This window comes from Odocoileus virginianus, chromosome 16 (genome assembly GCF_023699985.2).
Source record: "Odocoileus virginianus isolate 20LAN1187 ecotype Illinois chromosome 16, Ovbor_1.2, whole genome shotgun sequence".
NCBI classification, from domain to species: Eukaryota; Metazoa; Chordata; class Mammalia; order Artiodactyla; family Cervidae; genus Odocoileus; species Odocoileus virginianus.
In genome coordinates, this window is record NC_069689.1 from 46,263,512 (window position 1) to 46,287,677 (window position 24,166).

The 24,166-nt window shown below is 37.7% G+C and overlaps 1 long non-coding RNA gene across 1 annotated transcript in view; it reads right to left on the reverse strand.

Annotated features, from left to right (window-relative positions):
* Nucleotides 1-23,856, reverse strand: part of LOC110140058 (uncharacterized) — a 60,230-nt gene extending 36,374 nt beyond the window's left edge. Inside the window, exons 1-3 of the long non-coding RNA XR_011491877.1 lie at nucleotides 23,772-23,856; nucleotides 22,965-23,081; nucleotides 4,627-4,717 (exon numbers count right to left, since the gene is read on the reverse strand). This is a non-coding gene — a long non-coding RNA (uncharacterized lncRNA). The remainder of the gene's footprint in view (nucleotides 1-4,626; nucleotides 4,718-22,964; nucleotides 23,082-23,771) is intronic.
* Between the last annotated feature and the right edge of the window lie 310 nt (nucleotides 23,857-24,166).

Genomic DNA, 24,166 nt, shown 5'->3' on the forward strand with positions numbered 1-24,166 from the left:
TTGTCAAAGATTTCATTTGGCCAACACATCCATAATGTAGCCTAGTAGTTTAAATGATTTTTTTTTATGATTATACAGTTGTCATTTGGCAGGAACAGAATTCTCCATTGTAATATACAAACTTGTTGGATACAGTGATGACAGAACAAACTTTGGACATTTAATGACTGTTCTTTTCCATATACATTCATAGATATTATTGTGAAAATATATAATGAATAAAGGAATCTGGTGGCCATGTTTATTTTATTGTAGCTTTTGAATCTTTAAATCTTCAGACTATGCAAGTTAGATTTAGCATATTCACATTTAGTGATTTTTTTAGTGATTGCATTTTTCAAGTGGCTATTTTAGGGTGACACCGTGGATTGCTTATTTAGTAGCCATTCCCATCCTTCCTTGGTGGCAGAGATCTGATTTTGTTTGGAGATACACTCATCTTCCCTCCCACAAACTCAGTGTTAGATCCTGATTGTAGTAAATAAAAAAGACAACATATATATAAAATTAATCCTTGTTGAGACATACAGCTGTAAATCAATTTTTTTTATTGCTATAAAAATATTTTAATATGTATTTATATCAAAATACATCAATCTATTTTCTTAAAAATTGGTATAGTGGTTATTATTATTGGCTTATTGTTATTATTTAATGGTTTATATTAATGATTATTATTACTCTTTGCTATTATGACACTATTGTCATGGACATTCTTATACATGTCCCTTGAAGCCATGAACTTTACTCTTTCTTTCTTCAAATAAATAACTTTTGGCTTGCTTATCCTCTCTGTTATGTTGTAGCTTCCTATTTTGTTACGTTTTCTATTTTCATTTTTAAATGAGTTTATCCTGTTTAATCTAAACTTTGACTTGTTTTAAACTTTTATATTAAATACGTCTTCTTAATAGAGCAGTATTTCCATGATCATTGAGAATTTTAGCCTTTAACTGGCACTTAAAAATGTTGTATTCTTTCTCCTTTTTTTAAAAAATTAAAGTATAATTGACATATAACCCTTTTCAGGTGTACAACATAAATATTCTATATTTTTATGCATTGAAAAATGATCACAATAAGTCTAGTTAACCTCTATCATCATGCAGAGATATATAATTTTTTCTTGTGATAAGAGTTTTTAAGATCTATTCTTAGTAACTTTTAAATATGCAATACAGTATTATTAACTGTAGTCACCATCTGTTCTTTACATCCCTATCATTTACTTATGTTAGAGTCAAAAGTTTGTACCTTTTGACTCCCTTCACTCATTTTGCCCTTCCTCCCACCGGGATCCTGGAAAGTACCAGCCTGTTCTCTGTACCTACGAGCTCACATGTTTTGCTTTGGTTTTTTAAATTCCATTTACATATGAGATCACATGGTATTTGTCTTTTTCAGTCTGACTCATTTCACTTAGCATAATGCATTCAAGTTCCTTTCATGTTGTTGAAAATATTAATAGCAAGATTTCATTCCTTTTTATGGCATAATAGTATTCCATTATATATATGTGTGTGTGTGTATATATACATGTATATGTATGTATACATATACATACATGTATATATGTGTGTGTATACTTTCTTTATCTATTCATCAATATATGGATACATAGATTGTTTCCATACCTTGGTTATTGTAAATAATGCTGCAATGAACAAGGGAGTGCATATATATTTTTGAGGTTTCCTTCCCTATCTCCATTTCTATTCAATAATGCAATGAAGAGGCCTTCCAAGCAGTGAAAAATATTTTTTAAAAAGAAAAATAATCATTACTTATCATATGGGGATATTAATTTTTTTTATATAGGCTTATATGTTTTGAGATGCTATAGGTTCATATCTAGACTATCACAATAAAGTGAATATAGCAGTAAAGGAAGTCACATGATATTTTTTGTTTCCTAGTGCAAAAAAAGTTATGTCTACTCTATACTATAGTCTATTAAAAGTTCAATGGCATTGTGTTTAAAAAACAATTTAAATACAGTAATTAAAATATTATTAAAAAATGTTAACTATCATCTGAGCCTCCAGTGATCTGTAATCTTTCTTGCTAGTGGAAGATTTTGCCTCAATGTCAATGGATCCTGACTGATCAAGGTTGTGATTGCTTCAGATTGGGGTGGTTGTGTACTCTTGAGACTCTCGAGTCTTCTCCAGCACCATAATTCAAAGAAATCAGTTATTTGGTGCTTAGCCTTCTTTATGTTCCACATCTCACATCCATACATCACTACTGGAAAAGCCATAGCTTTTACTCTATGGACATTTGTTGGTAAATTAATGTCTCTGCTTTTGAATATGCTGTCTAAGTTTGTCAAGCTTTTCTTCCAAGGAGCAAAGACCTTTTAATTTTATGGTTGTAGCCACCATGCACAGTGATTTTGGAGCCCAAGAAAATAAAATCCTCTTCACTTTCTGCCATTAAAGTAGCATCATCTGCATATCTGAGGTTACTGATATTTCTCCTGGCAATTTTGATTCCAGCTTGTGCCTCATCCAGCCCCGGGATTTCACATGATATACTCTGCATATAAGTTAAATAAGCAGGGTGACAACATTCAGTCTTGATGTACTCCTTCCCCAATTTTGAACCAGTCTTTTGTTCTATGTCTGGTTCTAATTTTTGCTTCTTGACCTGCATGTACGTTTCTCAGAGGACCATAAGGTGGTCTGAGATTCTCATCTCTTTAAGATCTTCCAGTTTGTTGTGATCCAAACAGTCAAAAGCTTTAGCATAGTCAATGAAGCAGAAGTAGATGTTTTTCTGGAGTTCCCTTGCTTTTTCTATGATCCAACAGATGTTGCAATTTGATCTCTGGTTCTTCTGTCTTTTCTAAAAGATGTTCTTAATGATATCTAAAGTGTTGAATTCTTTCTGGAAGGATTTCAGTAACCAGGTCCATCAAATGAATTACTCTCTATGAAAACATAGCTTACAAAATGTATTTCTTAAATAAGATTTAAAGGTCAAAGTTGTTCCTTGATCCATGGCCTCAGAATGAATGTTTTGTTAGCAGACGTGGAAACAACATTAATCTCATTGTCAATCTTTATTAGATCTTTTGGGTAACTATATACATTGTAAATAAGCAGTAATATTTGGAAAGGAATCTTTTTTTTCCTGAGCAGTAGATCTCAGTAGTGGGCTTAAAATATTTGGCAAACTACATTGTTAGCAAATGTGCTATTATGCAGGCTTTGTTGTTCCATTCACAGAGCATAAGCAGAATAGATTTAGCATAATTCTTAAGAGCCCTAAGATTTTCAGAATGGTAAATGAGCATGAACATCAGCTTAAAGTTACCAGCTCCATTATTCCTAACAACAGAATCAGACTGTCCTTTGAAGCTTTGAAGCCGACTATTGACTTCTCCTCTCTAGCTATCAGGGCTTCCCGGGTAGCTCCATAGTGAAGAATCCACCTGCCAATGCAAGTGATGCAGGAATCTTGGGTTCAATCTCTGGGTCAGGAAGATTCTCTGTTATGGCAAACCACTCTGGTATTCTTGCCTAGAAGATTCCATGGACAGAGGAGCCTGGCAGGCTACAGTCCATGGAGTCACAAAGAGTCAGATGTGACTTAACATGCATAGGCACACTCTAGCTACCTAAGTCTCAGATAGCATTCTCCTCTTATATAAGAATAACTGTCTACACAGAAAAATCAATTATTTAGTGCAGCCACCTTCATGAATTATCTTAGCTGTATTGTACATCAGCATTTGGCACTCCATAATGGACTTGTATGTCCTTTTTTCCATAAATCTAATAGCTTTTTTCCATAAATCTCATGAACCAACCCCTGCTAGTTTTAAACTTTTCTTCTCCAGCTTCCTCACATCCTTTACCTTTCACAGAATTGAAAAGTTAGGGCTTTTCTCTAGATAAGACTTTGTCTTAAGGGAATGCTGTTTGATCTTCTATTCAGACTATTAAAACTTTCTCCATATCAGTAGTAAGGTGGTTTTATTTTCTTATCATTCCTGTACTTTAATTTCCTTCAAGAACTTTTCCTTTGCTTACACAACTTGACTGTCCTAGCTTTCAACATGCCTTCATTACTAAGTTTAATAATTTCTAGCTTTTGATTTAAAGTGAGAGACATGCGACTCTCCCTTTCATTTGAATACTGAGATATGTCTGTAAATTTAGTTATTTTTCAAACAGTTCACAAATTTAAGAAAAAGAAAAAGCAAGTTAATTAGAAATTTTAGTTAGACTTTCACATAGCAAACAAAACTTATTCTAGATTTTCCAAGTTTTGAAAATATATACATATATGAAAATATATTTAGAAACATATTATACCCCAACCATGTAATGTTTTCAAATGCAACTAACTAGTCATCATTGTAAGTATTCAACTTGTAAATACTGATTCCAGATTTCAAAACATCTCTAAAAATTCTAGCTTATTATTATTTCAGTTCCTTTTTCTGTGTTATCAAAACCAGTGCTTTTGAAAAATTTGAAGACTCATAATTTTCTTGAGGAGAATTAACTAACTTTTATGCTACATAATTGCAAAAATGTTTTTCTTTTGTAGATTTATAAACACTAATTAGGATAATAAATTTAATATGCTTTAAAAAATTCTATATCCTTTACTTACCTGTAGTCATCTCTACACCTGTCTCCAGTATGTCTCCATGTGATAATTATATTTGGGGAGCAATAACAAGAGCTATTTGCTGCAAGAATCACTGACCAAAACAGGAGTGCCAGGCCAAAAAAAAAAAAAAGAGAGAAAAAACATATTTGGGTAGGAAGCAGAGAGATGATGATAAGACATAAAACTATAAAGTATAGCTCACAAATTTTCTCTCTAATTTATATTTTTAAATGTTTATTATCTAGGGTGAAACAGATAACCTGCCCAGGTTGGGTACATGAGACAAGTGCTCGGGCCTGGTGCACTGGGAAGACCCAGAGGGATTGGGTGGAGAGGGAGGTGGGAGGGGGGACTGGGATGGGGAATACATGTAAATCCATGGCTAATTCATTTCAATGTATAACAAAAACTATTGTAATGATGTAAAGTAATTAGCCTCCAACTAATAAAAAAAAAAAATAAATAAAAAAATTAAAAAAAAAAATGTTTTGTAACAAGTCTATCATACATCAAGAAGAGGTAAACTTTCTTGATTTTAAACTTATTTTCCTACCAAGATAGAGTGAATTAATCTTATGGGAATCGATATTTATCATTCTTTCATTGTATATATTTAGATGCTTAATTGGTTACTATAGTTATTACTCATAATTTGGTTTCTTATAGGTCAATAAAGTTTGTAAGGAAGAAATACTGTCTCATCTTCTTTTAAGGTGATTTTGTTTCAAAGAAGATTTACTAAAGCCTGCTCAGATGGAGGGGTTTATGAGAAGGGATGATGAGTGGAATCTTGTGAAAATCTAAGAACTGGAATTACGACAGTGTTACAGAACCAGGCCTCTAACTTTTTGAGTGATTCCAGCAACAGCCCTGTGTAACAAATAGCCCCAGTTGCTGTGGTTTTAAACAACAAATATTTATTCCTCATACTCAGGTCTGTTGGTGAACTGTAACTCTTCTGGTCCCATCTGGACTCCAGGCTGCCAGAGGACTAACATATGTTCCTCTCACAGATCTCACCCTGGGGCCCAGGCCTCTAGGTGATCAGCACGTTTACGACCTCTGCTACCACTGTGCCTGCTGACAGTCCACTGGCCAAAATAATTCACCAAGTCCATGGGCAGTGGGGTAGAAGAGAAGACTCCACACAAAGTGGGAGGTTACTGAAAATTACATGCCAAAGAATGTGAACATGTGTTTTCTGTTCATATGTATTCTGTTCATCAAAGTAAGGAGACCAATAATCCAGTCTACCGCAATTATTGTGGAGGGTGTTATGAGATTTAAGGCTATTCTGAGGCTCTTCACAAAGGATTTCGTAGCCTTAATTTGGGAGGATTACCTAAGTCATTTATCCTATGCTTCTTCCCTCTTTGTTATCCTCTGGACCACAGGATCACGGAGTCTAGTCAGTAATATGATGCATTCCTCACCTGTTGCATTGAAACTCCAAGGAGTCTGAAATGGTCATGTGGCAGTATCAGCTTCCAGTTCAGAGGAACTACTATTTGATATCATGATGGAAGCATCTCATTTTCAGATTTCAAACTTTTAGACATGCAGACTGTCTATCAAAAGAGTATCTTGAGTGTAAGTCACATCTTGTAGTTGTGGATGGTGGCAACTTTGCTCCTGTGTTTTATTTTTTTTTACCTTGACTATGGGAGAACCCTTGCTACCTACTAGTTATTTATTTGGATCATATGCTAAGCATAGTGCAGAACAGGGAAGATTGGTGTGCTGTAGTCCATGGGGTCACAAAGAGACACGACCTAGTGACTGAACAGCAACAATAACAATGGTAATTATATACGACAACCTTGCAAATCAACAAGTGGATCGATAGCTGAGTATTTAACAAGGCATTTCAATATCTTATTAGGTCAGTGCCTTATAGATGATAAATGAATGATGTGACCAGGAAATGCAATTTCAACTTTCCTAGCTAACTGTAGTAGGGGGATATTTTCAGCATACTTAAAAAGCTGCTTTGTTTCCTTCAATAATGCTCTTAACATTTTATCAAAATGAGGTAATTTACTAGAATCTGTGTTTAAGGCCCTACCCATGTGTTGGTTGTCGGACTTCACATCACTTAATTTTTTAGAAGGATACTGTTCCCTTATTCACAAAATGGACAAAAAGAAAACTACTTGGCTTTCGCAGTTTAAGCTCATTCATTTACATGTCAAAACCTGGCTAAAAGTCCAGAAAGAAACTTTCTAGAAAGTAAAAACAAGAAAATGGAAGGGAAGAGGTCAACTGGGAGAAGTCAAGACATTTTCTTTTGGCTTTTATTTTTTAAAACTTTTAAATAATATTCTATATATGTAAGGTATAGTACATGATGTTTTGATATACATAGTTTGTATATGGCTATTTGTATACAGTTATATAATGACTACAGTCAAGCAAATTAGCATATTTATCTACTCACATAGTTACTTGTTTTGTCTGTTTTTTGTGGTGAAAGCACCTGGAATCTACAGTCTTAGAAAATTAAGATGGCAGGTGAATGAGTAGAAACTGCTTCATAAGATTGATGAAAGAGGAAACCGTAGTGGTTTCCCAACAAAAACAAACCCTTTGAGTTTTAGAAGGCCAGAAAAATCTCAGGAACTGGAGGCTTCTTAAAATGTGGGATGGATAATTAGACTTAAATCAAGAAGAATGGTTGGAAGTCTTTATGGGAGTAGTTGAATACCCCCAGGTACCTCCTCTGACAGAAAATAGGAGTTTTTGTCTCTAAAGAAACTGAATTAGAGGCTTGGAAATGAGCCTGGAGCACAGCTGAGAGTGCAAGCTAGGTGGTGCGCTCACAACAAAGGGATCAAGTTGATGTTTCCATTGTAATCATGAGACCACGTGATAGAATTTTGATGTTTTAACTTGACTAACCTGAATCCCCTTTGTAGTGTTTCTTGTTGGGGTGTGACACAGCTAGCAGCTGGAAGATAGTCATGATATAGCATGTACATGCCTTCTCTCAGTTATAAAATCAAACTCTAACCTAGGTTCTGCTGTGAAGATATTTTGAAGATGTGAAGTCACTTCTTAATCCACTGACTTTGAGTTATTCAAAATGATTTTGGTAGCTCTACCTAATTAAGGTAAGACCTTTAAAAGAAGGCTTAGGACATTTTTGGATGCTGTGACTCCAAAGATCTGCTATCTTTTCGATTGTTCTCTCTGACCCTGGATCTTCCTTCTAGACTGAAACATTTGGACAAAAAAATTCAACCAGTGCCCATAGGGCTCCAGCCTGATTGTGATCTTCTTTTCCTGAACTCCTGACCTATGGACTTTGAACTTGCACAGCCAGCCCCAGCAATTACAAGGCAATCCCCTGTAATATACCTCTTTATATATACATGTATTAGATAGATATAAACATATCTACATTTATATCCATATCTATTTACCTTAATTTATATATTTATATCTCCTACTAGTTCTGCTTCTCTGGTTAAACCATGACGTATATAGACCATTAGTATTCTTCTAACTTAGCTTCCAGAATGCCAACAGGAATACTTGGATGAAGAAGGGTGCCTCCAACATAATTTCATAGTTTTCAACTGTTCAAAACTAAGTCTTTATCAGACAACAACTTCTTTTACTTATATTGTCTTTGATCCAAGTTTTGCATTTCCCTCTATATGTGTGTATGCTAAGTTACTTCAGTTGTGTCTGACTCTTTGAGACCCCATGGACTGCTGTTAATCAGGCGCCTCTGTCCATGGGATTTTCCAGGCAAGGATACTGGAGTGGGTTGCCATGCCCTCTTCCAGGAGATCTCCCTGACCCAAGAATTGAACCTGTGTCTTTTACATCCCCTGCATTGACAGGGTTCTTTACCACTAGTGCCACTTGGGAAGCCCCTTCACTGTATACATTTTACCTTAATATTTAAAAATTACAAAAAAGAAAAATAAAAAGAGAATGGATATAAAGAAATATTCATTAAATCTAGAACATTCAATTGAACTAATAGGATTTTTAGAGAAAACCAACAGTATACAAGTATAAATCAGGTGGTTTTTTAAGTAATGAAGGATAACAATTCCCAGATTGAAATGGCTCCACTAAGAAACCAGAATGATGAATAAGAAATGACCAGCATGAGGCCCCACATTTTGATATTTCAGAACTTTAATGAAGAAGTTTTTAAAGCTCTCATTAAAAAGAACAGATTGCATATAGAAAATGAATAATCAGGATATCTTTGGCTCTTTCAATAGAAAGACCGAAGAGAAAAAGGTAGGCAAAGTTCTTGATGATTCTGAGAGAAAGCTTTTCTATGTAAGGTAATGGTAAATGAATTCTTAGAGGAAAAATAAATACATTTTAGATTTAAAAGTTCTCAAAATGTAATTGTTTTGCTTCTTTCTCAGGAAGCTATCAGAGGATTTGCTCCATCCCAGTCAGGACTTAGGTCAGGAGAAGAGAAATATTCAACAAGGATTCAGTATATTGGGATGGACAGGAAATACCCAGATGATGGCTGTACCGCAGCCTGGAAAACTGTCCAGTTTGGGATAAGAGGCCTGAAGGTTCAGGAGAAATGTATTTTTTTTTTTAAACTGATGATATATTTACCTGAAAATAAATATAATCATATTGAGTATTGATAGAAGTTCAGAATAAAATCATTTGATAGGTATGTAGGAAACTCAGAAAAAATATTACCTTTATATTAACTTAATAGGGAAAATGAACAAAACCAAGGAGTTGAAGAAAATGGAGAGATAAAGGAAATTTAGTACTTTCTACCATAACTGTAAATAATTTTAAGTGGTCACAGTAATATAAATGCTAAATATTGATTTAACAAAAATTATATTTTATAACTTCTGTAAGTATTTGTGTGTTTGGGAGAGGGTATTCAGTACTTGATTCTTATCTATCCTAGAAGTCCATACTTCTACAACTGAACATTTGAGAAATATAAATGCAAAAATACTACTTATAAACATAGGGAAGCGATCAGTGAGAGAGCTGAAAATGGTTTATTCTCAGGAAGCAGGTTTTGAAGGTGAAGGGTCAAGCAGCAGCTATTTTTCTTTCTTTCTTTTTTTTTCCATTTATTTTTATTAGTTGGAGGCTAATTACTTTACATCATTGCAGTGGTTTTTGTCATACATTGAAATGAATTACCCATGGATTTACATGTATTCCCCATCCTGGTCCCCCCTCCCACCTCCCTCTCCACCAGATTCCTCTGTGTCTTTCCAGTGCACCAGGCCCGATCACTTGTCTCATGCACCCAACCTGGGCTGGTGATCTGTTTCACCCTAGATAATATACATGTTTCGATGCTGTTCTCTTGAAACATTCCACCCTCGCCTTCTCCCAGAGTCCACAAGTCTGTTCTATACATCTGAGTCTCTTTTTCTGTTTTGCATATAGGGTTATCGTTACCATCTTTCTAAATTCCATATATATGTGTTAGTATACTGTAATGGTCTTTATCTTTCTGGCTTACTTCGCTCTGTATAATGGGCTCCAGTTTCATCCATCTCATTGGAACCGATTCAAATGAATTCTTTTTAATGGCTGAGTAATATTCCATGGTGTATATGTACCACAGCTTCCTCATCCATTCGTCTGCTGATGGGCATCTAGGTTACTTCCATGTCCTGGCTATTATAAACAGTGCTGCGATGAACATTGGGGTGCACGTGTCTCTTTCAGATCTGGTTTCCTTGGTGTGTATGCCCAGAAGTGGGATTGCTGGGTCATATGGCAGTTCTATTTCCAGCTTTTTAAGAAATCTCCACACTGTTTTCCATAGTGGCTGTACTAATTTGCATTCCCACCAACAGTGTAAGAGGGTTCCCTTTTCTCCACACCCTCTCCAGCATTTATTGCTTGTAGACTTTTGGATAGCAGCCATCCTGACTGGCATGTAATGGTACCTCATTGTGGTTTTGATTTGCATTTCTCTGATGATGAGTGATGTTGAGCATCTTTTCATGTGTTTTTTTGCCATCTGTATGTCTTCCTTGGAGAAATGTCTGTTTAGTTCTTTGGCCCATTTTTTGATTGGGTCATTTATTTTTCTGGAGTTGAGCTGGAGGAGTTGCTTGTATATTTTTGAGATTAATCCTTTGTTGCTTCATTTGCTATTATTTTCTCCCAATCTGAGGGCTGTCTTTTCACCTTGCTTATAGTTTCCTTTGTTGTGCAAAAGCTTTTAAGTTTCATTAGGTCCCATTTGTTTATTTTTGCTTTTGTTTCTAAAATTCTGGGATGTGGGTCATAGAGGATCCTGCTGTGATTTATGTCAGAGAGTGTTTTGCCTATGTTCTCCTCTAGGAGTTTTATAGTTTCTGGTCTTACATTTAGATCTTTAATGCATTTTGAGTTTATTTTTGTGTATAGTGTTAGAAAGTGTTCTAGTTTCATTCTTTTACAGGTGGTTGACCAGTTTTCCCAGCACCACTTGTTAAAGAGGTTGTCTTTTTTCCATTGTATATCCTTGCCTCCTTTGTCGAAGATAAAGTGACCATAGGTTCGTGGATTTATCTCTGGGCTTTCTATTCTGTTCCATTGATCTATATTTCTGTCTTTGTGCCAGTACCATACTGTCTTGATAACTGTGGCTTTGTAGTAGAGTCTGAAGTCCGGCAGGTTGATTCCTCCAGTTCCATTCTTCTTCTCAAGGTTACTTTGGCTATTTGAGGTTTTTTGTCTTTCCATACAAATTGTGAAATTATTTGTTCTAGTTCTGTGAAAAATACGGTTGGTAGCTTAATAAGGATTGCATTGAATCTACAGATTGCTTTGGGTAGTATAGCCATTTTGACAATATTGATTCTTCCAATCCATGAACATGGTATATTTCTCCATCTGTTTGTGTCCTCTTTGATTTCTTTCATCAGTGTTTTATAGTTTTCTATGTATAGGTCTTTTGTTTCTTTAGGTAGATATATTCCTAAGTATTTTATTCTTTTTGTTGCAATGGTGAATGGTATTGTTTCCTTAATTTCTCTTTCTGTTTTCTCATTGTTAGTGTATAGGAATGCAAGGGATTTCTGTGTGTTAAGTTTATATCCTGCAACTTTATTGCATTCGTTGATTAGCTCTAGTAATTTTCTGGTAGAGCCTTTAGGGTTTTCTATGTAGAGGATCATGTCATCTGCAAACAGAGAGAGTTTCACTTCTTTTCCTATCTGGATTCCTTTTACTTCTTTTTCTGCCCTGATTGCTGTGGCCAAAACTTCAAAAATTATGTTGAACAGTAGTGGTGAGAGTGGGCACCATTGTCTTCTTCCCGATTTCAGGGGAAATGCTTTCAATTTTTCACCACTGAGGGTGATGCTTGCTGTGTGTTTGTCATATATAGCTTTTATTATGTTGAGGTATGTTCCTTCTATTCCTGCTTTCTGGAGAGTTTTAATCATAAATGGATGTTGAATTTTGCCAAAGGCTTTCTCTGCATCTATTGAGATAATCATATGGTTTTTATCTTTCAATTTGTTAATGTGGTGTGTTACATTGATTGATTTGCAGATATTAAAGAATCCTTGCATTCCTGGGATAAAGCCCACTTGGTCATGATGTATGATTTTTTAAAATATGTTGTTGGATTCTGCTTGCTAGAATTTTGTTAAGGATTTTTGCATCTATGTTCATCAGTGATATTGGCCTGTAGTTTTCTTTTTTGGTGGCATCTTTGTCTGGTTTTGCAATTAGGGTGATGGTGGCCTCATAGAATGAGTTTGGAAGTTTACCTTCTTCTGCAATTTTCTGGAAGAGTTTCAGTAACATAGGTGTTAGCTCTTCTCTAAATTTTTGGTAGAATTCAGCTGTGAAGCCATCTGGTCCTGGGCTTTTGTTTGCTGGAAGATTTCTGATTACAGTTTTGATTTCCTTGTTTGTGATGGGTTTGTTAAGATCTTCTATTTCTTCCTGGTTCAGTTTTGGAAAGTTATACTTCTCTAAGAACTTGTCCATTTCTTCCAAGTTGTCCATTTTATTGGCATAGAGCTGCTGGTAGTAGTCTCTTATGATCCTTTGTATTTCAGTGTTGTCTGTTGTGATCTCTCCGTTTTCATTTCTAATTTTGTTAACTTGGTTCTTCTCCCTTTGTTTCTTAATGAGTCTTGCTAATGGTTTGTCAATTTTGTTTATTTTTTCAAAAAACCAGCTTTTAGCTTTGTTGATTTTTGCTATGGTCTCTTTAGTTTCTTTTGCATTTATTTCTGCCCTAATTTTTAAGATTTCTTTCCTTCTACTAACCCTGGGGTTCTTCATTTCTTCCTTCTCTAGTTGCTTTAGGTGGAGAGTTAGGTTATTTATTTGACTTTTTTCTTGTTTCTTGAGGTAGGCCTGTAATGCTATGAATCTTCCCCTTAGCACTGCTTTTACAGTGTCCCATAGGTTTGGGTTGTTGTGTTTTCATTTTCATTCATTTCAATGCATATTTTTATTTCTTTTTTGATTTCTTCTATGATTTGTTGGTTATTCAGAAGCGTGTTGTTTAGCCTCCATATGTTTGAATTTTTAATAATTTTTTTCCTGTAATTGAGATCTAATCTTACTGAACTGTGGTCAGAAAAGATGACGGGAATGATGTCAATCTTTTTGAATTTATCAAGACTAGATTTATGGCCCAGGATGTGATCTATTCTGGAGAAGGTTCCGTGTGCACTTGAGAAAAAGGTGAAGTTGATTGTTTTGGGGTGAAACGTCCTATAGATGTCAATTAGGTCTAGCTGGTCCATTGTGTCCTTTAAAGTTTGTGTTTCCTTGTTCACTTTCTGTTTAGTTGATCTATCCATAGTTGTGAGTGGGGTATTAAAGTCTCCTACTATTATTGTGTTACTATTAATTTCCTCTTTCATACTCGTTAGTGTCTGCCTTACATATTGTGGTGCTCCTATGTTGGGTGCATATATATTTATAATTGTTATATCTTCTCCTTGGATTGATCCTTTGATCATTATGTAGTGTCCATCTTTGTCTCTTTTCACAGCCTTTATTTGAAAGTCTATTTTATCTGATATGAGTATTGCGACTCCTGCTTTCTTTTGGTCTCAGTTTGCGTGGAATATTTTTTTCCAGCCCTTCACTTTTAGTCTGTATGTGTCCCTTGTTTTGAGGTGGGTCTCTTGTAGACAGCAAATATAGGGGTCTTGCTTTTGTATCCATTCAGCCAGCCTTTGTCTTTTGGTTGGGGCATTCAACCCATTTACATTTAAGGAAATTATTGATAGGTATGGTCCCGTTGCCATTTATTTTGTTTTGGGGTTCACGTTTATACCACCTTTCTGTGTTTCCTGTCTAGAGAAGATCCTTTAGTATTTGTTGAGGAGCTGATTTGGTGGTGCTGAATTCTCTCAGCTTTTGCTTGTCTGTAAAGCTTTTGAGTTCTCCTTCATATCTGAATGAGATCCTTGCTGGGTAGAGTAATCTAGGTTGTAGGTTATTCTCTTTCATTACCTTAAGTATGTCCTGCCATTCCCTTCCGGCCTGAAGGGTTTCTATTGATAGATCAGCTGTTATCCTTATGGGAATCCCTTTGTGTGTTATTTGTTGTTTCTCCCTTGCTACTTTTAATATTTGTTCTTTGTGTTTGATCTTTGTTAATTTGATTAATATGTGTCTTGGGATGTTTCGCCTTGGGTTTATCCTGTTTGGGACTCTCTGGGTTTCTTGGACTTGGGTGGCGATTTCCTTCCCCATTTTAGGGAAGTTTTCAGCTATTATCTCCTCGAGTAACTTCTCATGGCTTTTCTTTTTGTCTTCTTCTTCTGGGACTCCTATGATTCAAATGTTGGGGCGTTTCATATTGTCCCAGAGGTCCCTGAGGTTGTCCTCATTTCTTTTGATTCTTTTTTCTTTTTTCCTCTCTACTTCATTTATTTCCACCATTTTATCTTCTAACTCACTTATCCTATCTTCTGTCTCTGTTATTCTACTCATGGTTCCCTCCAGAGTGTTTTTTATCTCATTTATTTCATTATTAATTTTTAATTGACTTTTTTTTATTTCTTCTAGGTCCTTGTTAAACATTTCTTGCATCTTCTCAATCTTTGTCTCCAGGCTATTTATTTGTAACTCCATTTTGTTTTCAAGATTTTGGATCATTTTTATTATCATTATTCTAAATTCTTTTTCAGGTAGATTCCCTATTTCCTCCTCTTTTGTTTGACTTGGTGGGCTTTTTTCATGTTCCTTTAGCTGTTGGGTATTTTTCTGCCTTTTCATCTTGTTTAGATTGCTGTGTCTGGAGTGGGCTTTCTGTATTCTTGTGGTCTGTGGTTCCTTTTTACTGTGGAGGTTTCACCCAGTGGGTGGGGTTGGACGATTGGTTTGTCAAGGTTTCCTGGTTAGGGAAGCTTGTGTCAGCGTTCTGGTGCGTAGAATTGGATTTCTTCTCTCTGGAGTGCAATGGAGTGTCCAGTAATGAGTTTTGCGATGGGCTATGTGTTAGGTGTGACTTTGGACAGCCTGTATGTTGACACTGAGGTCTATGTTCCTGCGTTGCTAAAGAATTTGCGTGGTATGTCTTGTACTGGAGCTTATTGGCTCTTGGGTGGTGGTTGGTTTTGGTGTAGGTATGGAGGCTTTTGGATGGTCTCTTATTCCTTAATGTTCCATGTAGTCAGGAGTTTTCTGGTTTTCTCAGGTTTTGGGCTTAAGTCTCTTGCCTCTGGATTTCAGTTTTATTCTTCCAATAGTCTCAAGACTTCTCCAACTATACAGCACTGATAATAAAACTTCTAGGTTAATGGTGAAAAGATTCTCCACCATGAGAGACAACCAGAGAGGTTCACAGAGTTACATGAAGAATAGGAGAGAGAGGAAGGAGATAGAGGTAAGCAGGAGGAGAAAAAGGGGACTCAAGAGGAGAGAGACAGATCTACGCAGTTATCTGTTCCCAAAGTGTTCTCCACAGCCCAGACACCCACAAAGATTCACAGAGTTGGATTGGGAAGAGAAGGGGAAAGGAGGAAATAGAGGTGTTCTGAGGTAGAAAATAGAGAGTCAAAAGTGGGAGAGTAATCACCACACTCCTGAATAGAAATGGGAACTGAATATTGGATTCTTAAATGACCAAAATTTATATCACATACTGAAAAACAAAGATTAAAAATCTAGTGTAGAGGTTAGACTCTTTGAAATAGAATATTTAAAAACAAAAACAAAAACACAAAAAAAATTTAGAAATGTATATGAAGTTCAGTTTAAAAATAGTGTTTCTCTCTCTCTCTCTCTCTTTTTTTTTGGCAAGGTTATAGTGAAATGAAAATGAAAATTAAGGAATAATAGAGGAGTATTAGAGGACTTTAAAAGGAAATAGGAGAGAAAAACTAGAAAAAGAAAAAAAAGAAAAAAATTTTTTTCCCCTAATTAAAAAAATCGTAAAAATATATGAAGATGAAAGTTGAGGAGTAATGGGGGAGTAATAGGGAATTTTAAAAGAAAATAAAAGAGAAAAAATTAAAAAAAAAAAGGAAAGAAAAAAAAATTTTTTTTAATTAAAAAGAAATATACATATATATCTAGGAATTTCTCTGGAGTTGTTGCGGTCAGTGTAGGTTCAGTTCAATTTCAGATAGCTCCTCTTTCCACCTTACACTTCTCGATATCTATAGGCCCCTTCCGGTGTAGTCGGTGTTACCTTCAGGGATTTTAATCTGTTGCACCGGTCCTTTCTGAAGCGGTTCCCTTTGTTTTTTGGCTTCTATTTGCCATCTCATCGGTGTCTAATTTCCGCCCTGACACAGGCGGGCGGAGGTGATCTCTTATTTAGGTTCTCTAGTTCAGTTCAGTCCTGCTACGGGGAGGGCGGGGCGCTGCAGACAGATACCGCTCTGTGTGGATAGCACTCACTGTGTTCCGGCCACCCTGGGTTTGCCCCGCTCACGGGTGTCTGTGCTTTCCCCGTCTACACTGCTCAGGCTCCCGGCTGCTCTATATGGAGCAGGCCCTGCGTTGAGTGCGGTTCCAGTTTTCGGGTACTCCACAAAAGCGCGGATTCGGTTGCACCTGCGTTTTGTGCCTTCCCCGGCCTGAGCGGCTCAGGCAGCCAGTGGTTTGGGCGCAATCTCCCCGGGTTCGGCGCGCTTTTTCCCTCCGCGGCCCCAGCGCGCGCCGCCAGTCGGGTCTCAGGAAGTCTTTAGAAAGGAACCGGGGGCCTGTTTGCAGTGTGGGAGGGGGTGGCTTCTCAGGGGCTGAGTTTGCCCTTTTCCCCACCCCCCTGCCTCCTACCTCCAGCAGGGATGGGCCGGCTCTTCTCTGGAGTTTCTCAGTCCCTTTGTTTTGCGAATCCCCGGCAGTGTGTTCGGGACGGTTAATTTTGACCCTTGCTGTCCCACAGTTTAAAAAACCTCCCTCCGATTGCTCTCAGGGTCTTCAGGCCGGTCCTCACCCTAAGCAATGCCGCCTGCTCCTCTCCGTTCCGCCCCCGCTTGTTGCTGGCGGGTACGGGCGTCTGGGGTACTTTTCTGCTGGGAGTTGCTTTTAGGCACGTAATCTGTGGGCCTTGTAATTTTTCCTCCCAGTTAGATTGCCGAAAACTTGCCCCAGTCCCGCCAGTGCGAGGGTTTCCTGGTGATTGGAAACTTCCTCTATTAAGACTCCCTTCCCAGGATGGGTCTCCGTCCGTAGCTCTTTTGACTCCCTTTTTATCTTTTATATTTTGTCCTACCTCCCTTCGAAGACAATGGGCTGCTTTTCTGGGCGCCTGATGTCCTCTGCTAGCGATCAGAAGTTGTTTTGTGAAATTTGCTCAGCGTTCAAATGTTCTTTCGATGAATTTGTAGGGGAGAAAGTGGTCTCCCCGTCCTATTCCTCCGCCATCTTCTACTCAGTCTCTGTTTTTCATCTGATTGAAATTTTATGCAAATAAATATCAGGTGAAAACTAAAATAAAGTAAGAAAATACTCAAAGGATCGCTCTAAAGATCAAATGTGATAACGTGGTGTACCTTCGTTAAACTGTAATTCACTATGTAAGTATTTGTTGTCATAATTAGAAGCACACAGTGGATAAATCACCCTCATAGGAATTAAGATAATGTAGTTGTTGTCATAGTCCTGCCATGAACCGTCTCATGCACTTAAAACATCAATGTATTCAACTAGGAGATAAAATATCAATGTCTACCTATCCACTCCATAGAGTTCTGTAAAGCTCAAGTGTATGTATATAGAAGTATTTCACTCACTGCAATTGCTGTTCTTCTAAAGGGTGATTGTTATCTCCTATGATCTGTCTCACTAGATTGGATGGATGGGGAATTTTAGGCTTAGACTCATGTTTTTCAAAGAGATTTATTTCTGCTTCCTGGGATTGGTTATCTGGGGGTTTTCATTCATTCATTTCCAGAGGAACTAACGTAGGAAGGCAAAAGATGCTTCTAGATGCTGGACCAGGCACTGTTTTCTGTCCTAACCTGCCTGTCACCCTGGCTCCTTGATTAACAGGGGTTTACTCTTATTGTCTGTATCAAGCAGGAAAATAGGAGCATAAATATTTAACCTTCAAAAAAGAGACTCATTTACTGGAAGTCTGACTGTATGAACCAGGGTTATAAATCTTTCTGAGGTATTTCAATATGCATAAGAGAATGAAACCACATGAATGACGGAGCTAACTTTAACCTTTGATTGTTTAACAGCATAGTCATTTCTTCCTCTCTTAAAAAAGGGGGGGGACTCTGAACATATAGGCTATTGTCAGATATACATGATGAAATTTATCTTTTAAAGTGGCCCCTGCTTTTTTATCCCCCTGTGAGCTGAAATTTATATCAAGTCTGTCAAGAAGCTGAGAGGAAATTATATTTTACAGTTGCCTATAGGTTTTGTTATGCAGGAAAAAAATCATTTCACTTTGCTCACAATAGATTGAAAGGCAAATTCTCATTTTTTGGCTGCCTGTCAATGAGAAGAGGGCAGAAGGGGGATCTTCAGGACAAAGATAGGTGACAGAATCCTGGAGACTGAAGTCCATTGTGCTATGTATGTGTTCTTCCTGAGGGTTTATGTTTAATTAAAGGAATCTGCTAATCAGCAAAGATGAATTGAATTCTTTCTCTATGCACAATGCTGTCTTATATGGTAAGACAAAATTTAATTGAAATAGATGTAGAGATTGGGAAAATGCTTACAGACCCAAACTTAGGAGTAAACAGTAGCTGAAGCTGTAGGAAGGGATATAGAGGTCTTAAGGTCTCTTATGTGCAACTGGTTTTATATAGTATTTTATTTAACCATTGTGATCTTCTGTTACAATCTGTGTTCCGCATATGAGAATATTGAAATTCAGAGTTTAACTTCCCCAAAGTTACTCGACTGGAAAGTGGCAGAGCCGAAAAGAAACCTTGTTATTCTTGAGATTTTTTTCATTTTCCAACTCTTGAGTTTCATTTGGATTTATTTCAACACAGATTTACTGAATATCTACTATGAATCAGTCACAATGCTTAACCTCAGGATATTTAGTTTTTATTAAAAGAGGTATGTTTTATCATCCAATGCTTAATTTACTGTATATTTATTTAAGGCTAGTATTAACTTCATATTAAACTTCATTCAAGTTTTGATTTGGAAGACAGTGGTTCATCAGGTGAAATACCTTATTTATTTGTTGTTCAAGTTTTAAGTTTCTTTTATCTTTATAAACTCTTTATCCTTCCTTCATATTCTTCATCTTAACACATGGCTCCATTTTACACCCTGTTACTCAGGACACCACACTAGGCCTTCATACCTAGGTCCTTCTTTTCCCTCCTTCCCCAAAGACGATGCATCACCAAGTCTTGGCTGTACCGAAAGTGCCCTTCCTCTTCTCATCACCTCTCCACCTCTGCTTTCTGACCTTCTTCTGCAGAACTCTTTTCATCCTAGGCTCCAGGGCAACATTCTTCCCACTTCCATTTTGCCCTAACCAATCCATCTTCCATATAGAAGCTATGGCAGTCTTTTTCAAACATCAGGTTTTCCCTGTTTTGAACTCTCCCAAGGTTTTTTTCCTTTATTTTTTCTTTTAGAGCCCTCTCTAAACTCTCTGCCATGGGCACAGAGTTCTGAGCAGTCTGGTCCTTTCTGGTCTACACTGGCAGCCCACATCCCTTGCTCCCTGCCCATAAGGCTCTACCTGCCGTGTGTGTGAGTGTGTGTGTGTGAGTGTGTGTGTGAGTGTGTGTGTGAGTGTGTATGAGTGTGTGTGTGTGAGTGTGTGTGTGTGTGTGTGAGTGTGTGTGTGTGTGTGTGTGTGTGTGGTAGTCGCTCAGTCGTGTCTGACTCTTCGTGACCCCATGGACTGTAGTCCTCCTGGCTTCTCTGTCTGTGGGATTCTCCAAGCAAGAATACTAGAGTGGGTTGCCATTCCCTTCTCCAGGTTCTGTGACTATGCCAGAGCCTTTTTCACATGTGGATTTTTACACCTGATGTTTCCTTTGCTGGGAATGCCCATGCCTCCCCAGTTTTGCTGAAAGTCTGCTCCATCTTAATCTTCAGGTCTTCGCTCAAATGCTACCTTCTCAAGAAGACCCAAATTTCCTGTTTATTGTTCCACCTATTACTCTGTGTCTCAACTTGTCTTCATAGCATTAATGATAATCTGTATTTAACTTGATCACTTGATTATCCCTGAAAGGCCTGTCTACTATTTTTCTGTTATAGTCCTGGCATGGAGAACAGTGCCTGGTACCAAGGGTTACAGAATAAATATCTATTAAGTAGATACATGAGCCTGGGTAGGTTGCTTTAAACATCTCAAGAGAAGAGAATCACGAAAACATGAGCTATCTTGGAACCTGACCCTATTCTTTCCATGGACACTTTTTTTATTTGACTTGCAGGCTTTGGACCTGCAGAGGTTGAGATTGGTTCCTGCTCAAAAAAACAAAACGGAACAATCTGTCGAGTGGTGCCTGTCTCAGCCCCTGATGCTGACGCCTGCTTCTGCCATCACACAGCTTTCACACTGCAGATGTGCGCGTGATGCCTGTTTTGCATCAGGAATAGGAAATGGACAGGGACACAAACACGAAGATCTGTCTGCCTTCAGGGTAGTGAACCAGGTAAGGTGATGAACACAGAGACCAGACTGCCTGGGGGAAAAAGAATAGTACTTACCTCATAGGGTTGTTTGGAAGATTTAATGAGCTTATATTTGTAACTTCTTGTTGCCTGGTATAAAGCAACTGATATATAAAAGCCAAAATAAAAAATCAAGTATCCCCTTCCTTCCAGAAGCTGACAGATTTTTCGGTCACTTATCCCTGCTCGGTTTCAAACTTCACTGAACATTTTTGCTCATTCATCTCACTTTTCTTGCCCAGTTCCTGGAGTATCTGTGGCCCCTGGGTTTCACTGGCTTAATTTCTGGTCTGTTGATGGTCTTATCTATTTTTCCTCCTGTTTTCTCATTTTTTCTAACTTGTTAATGCACCTAATAAACTGTACATCTGTTCAGAGCAGAGACTGAATGTATTTGTCTCTGTTTCTCCAACACAAAGCACAGTGCCTCGGTCATGACAGATGTACGATGAACAAATGAAGGAGTGAATAAAATGAATCTTGAATCATTATAAGCTCAGTCTTACATCTGGACTCTGAGCCTGCCCTCTGTCCAGACCTTACTTCCAGTCCAATCCTTTAAATCTTTCCTCTGTGCTCTGATCTGGACTTTTTGCTCTGATACTTTTTTGCTTTAACTGTACACAGCTTTTGGGTTTTTTTTTTTTTTTCTAACAGCATCACCCTCCTTCCTTATAACTTAATTAGCTAAACATTTATTTGAATTGATTTTCTCTGTTACAAAAAAGCCTTGGCAGCTGAAATGGTACTGTCTGACCAACTTTTTCTGGAATCTTTTCAGTTTCTCCGTGAACTTAATTTGTCTTTTCGGTTTCTGAAAGCAGGAACAATATTTGAGAAGTCTTGCTTTTTAATCAGTGGAGTTAACATGAAAGTCTGACCTCTAAACCAAACCTTTAAACACCCTACTTGACAATTTATTACTTCGGCAGTTATTGCTATTAGACCAGCCGTAGGAACAAGTAACTCATCTAAAACACATTGTTTGCCTGCTGTTGCTATTAAGACAGGTGCAGGGTTACATGACATCAAGCAAGTGGTCCTTTAGGCAGACAGCAAAATGGATGACCTGGGGTTACCATCGACACCCCTCAGCATGACCTCCTGGTGCCTTATCAAACTAGCCATAAAATTTCGGTCTTTCGGTGAAACACAGATCTTTTCTTGAAGATGGGAATGGTTATGTACATTACTCCTACCTCTGTTCCCTCAGAGGTAACTACACTCACCATTCAATCTAATGTATTCCAAACAGCAGAAGATCAAATGGAAAGAAAAGTTAATTTAAAGGTGTTATTATTGTTGCATCAGTGCATGTATGTACTAATTCGATTTCTGGTTAAACAGACAAAGCTGTTTCGGTTTTATAAATGCACTTATATAAGTCATGATACTGATAGGGCTATTCCAGGTCTAAGTGAGACTTCAAAGCTCAACTTAAACATTGTAAAAATCTCCATTCTCTCCATTAAAGGGTGAATGAGAGGCCACATTCCTCTTATTGTAAACTAAATGTCTCCTTTCAATATAATGTCTTTAAAGAGAAACTACTGGTGGTAATTTAGGGGAATTTGAAATCATAAAAGTTGGAGGACAAAATGTGTGGATTTGACTGATTGCAAAGACTTTTCCTGAGGTCCTCATTGCTCTCTTAACACACAGCAAGATTATCTCTCTGCTTTTTACTTCATGTCAGCAATAACAATAGAAGTTTGAAGGATTACCAGAAGCAGGCAAACTGATAACCACATGGATGCCAACTGATAGCCTGGCAGTAAGAGCAGATTTAAAAAAAGAAAAATATTTTTAAAAGTAACAATTATAGAAAGGGAATGCTTTACGGCCATTTAGTGTGGGTGTAGACTGTCTTCCTGAAGACACTCCTATCACCACTTAATGCTAAATTTGATACTCAGAATTACAATTCCTAATGGCAACTGCAATTATATCAATATATATTGATAAGGGATTTTACAGTTAGCAAGAGTTCCTCCCTGCCATATTAAAAAAATGGGTATATTTGCCATCTTAAAGTATTAAGCTTTAATGATCAGAAATTTACTCGTTAGAAATATGCTATTCTCCAGTAATTCTACATAAGCATAGCAAAGAAATAATAATTAATACAAATAATAATAACCACCTTGAGAGCTTACCTTCCAGGTTTGGTTTGGAAGACCTTACATAATTGTCTCATGTAATTCTTACAATAATCCCTGAAGCACTACGTGTTTTTTCATAAGGACACTAAAAAACAGAGAAGGTAAGCATCTTACCTAATATCACACAGTGAAGGTAGAACTCAAATCTGTATAAATGGTTATGCTATATACTCTATACCACAACACCTCAGGTAACATAACAGCCAAATTCCAGGGATCCACTCTGAGTTCCTAGGGGGAAATATATAAGTGACAGAAAAATATTAGTAATATGTCATTTTACTGAAAATCCAGAAAACAAAAATAAATACATTTAATAGAATTTCAGGGCAACATACATTTTATTATATGGTACAACATATAATCACATGTAATTTGGCATATAGTCAGCTTTTATAAACTAACGATTTAATGAAATAGCACTTTAAAACCAAGTGAATCATATTTTATATAAGAATAGGAAATAGGAGGCCCAGCACCAGGAATCTTGTGGATGCATACCTCACCTCTCCGAGGAAGAATTAATTCAAGAAACCATGGTTCAACACTTTGGGGGCCCGCTATACACCACAGGAAATTCCTTGTGAATACTAAGGGCTAAAGAGTTTAATCCATAGACACTCACGGGAGACAGAAAATGCGCTTGACATGGGGGCAAAGAGCGGAGGTTTGTGTAATATGCAAGGTCTCCTGCCTCAAAGTAAAGGGGAAGACGCATAAACCGTATTCCCAGTCCACTTCCAGACTCTTCCTAAGTTCAGATTCTCCAAGATGGCTCCCAAGTCCCTGTCTGACCTGGCCTTGCTCACCCTCCGTCTTCTTCCCTCACTGCTTTGCCGGTTCCTCGAAGTTCCCCGAATGCCCTGGGCATGTGCTCCCCTCCAGGCCCTTGGATCCCCCTTCTCTCTGTCCAGGACTCACCTTGCAGATTAACCTCCGTTTCAGGCTCCAGGTGATGCTTCTCTGGAAAGCCGGGCTCGGCGCAGAGGCCGCCGGGGGGTCCCGCGGGCTGCCTTCCTCCCGCGGCGACACCCACAGGCCGTGGCTGCTCTTTGGAGGGCGCCTCTGGTCCTTCGGTCCTGGGCTGCTAAGTCTGTCTGCGCAGGAATGGTGTCTGTTCTCTTTGTCAGCGTGCCCCCGTGCAGGTACAGGAGAGACACTGGGCAAGCAGTGCTTGAACGAATAAACAAAGGTGAGGGTTATTCTAATCTCCTGTGATTCTCCTGAGGCTTCTGTTGACAAAATGTGCTCCCCTCTCTTGCGTGTTTACCGTTACCAGAGCACTGTGCCCCTGAGATGGCGGCGGGGAGCCTGGA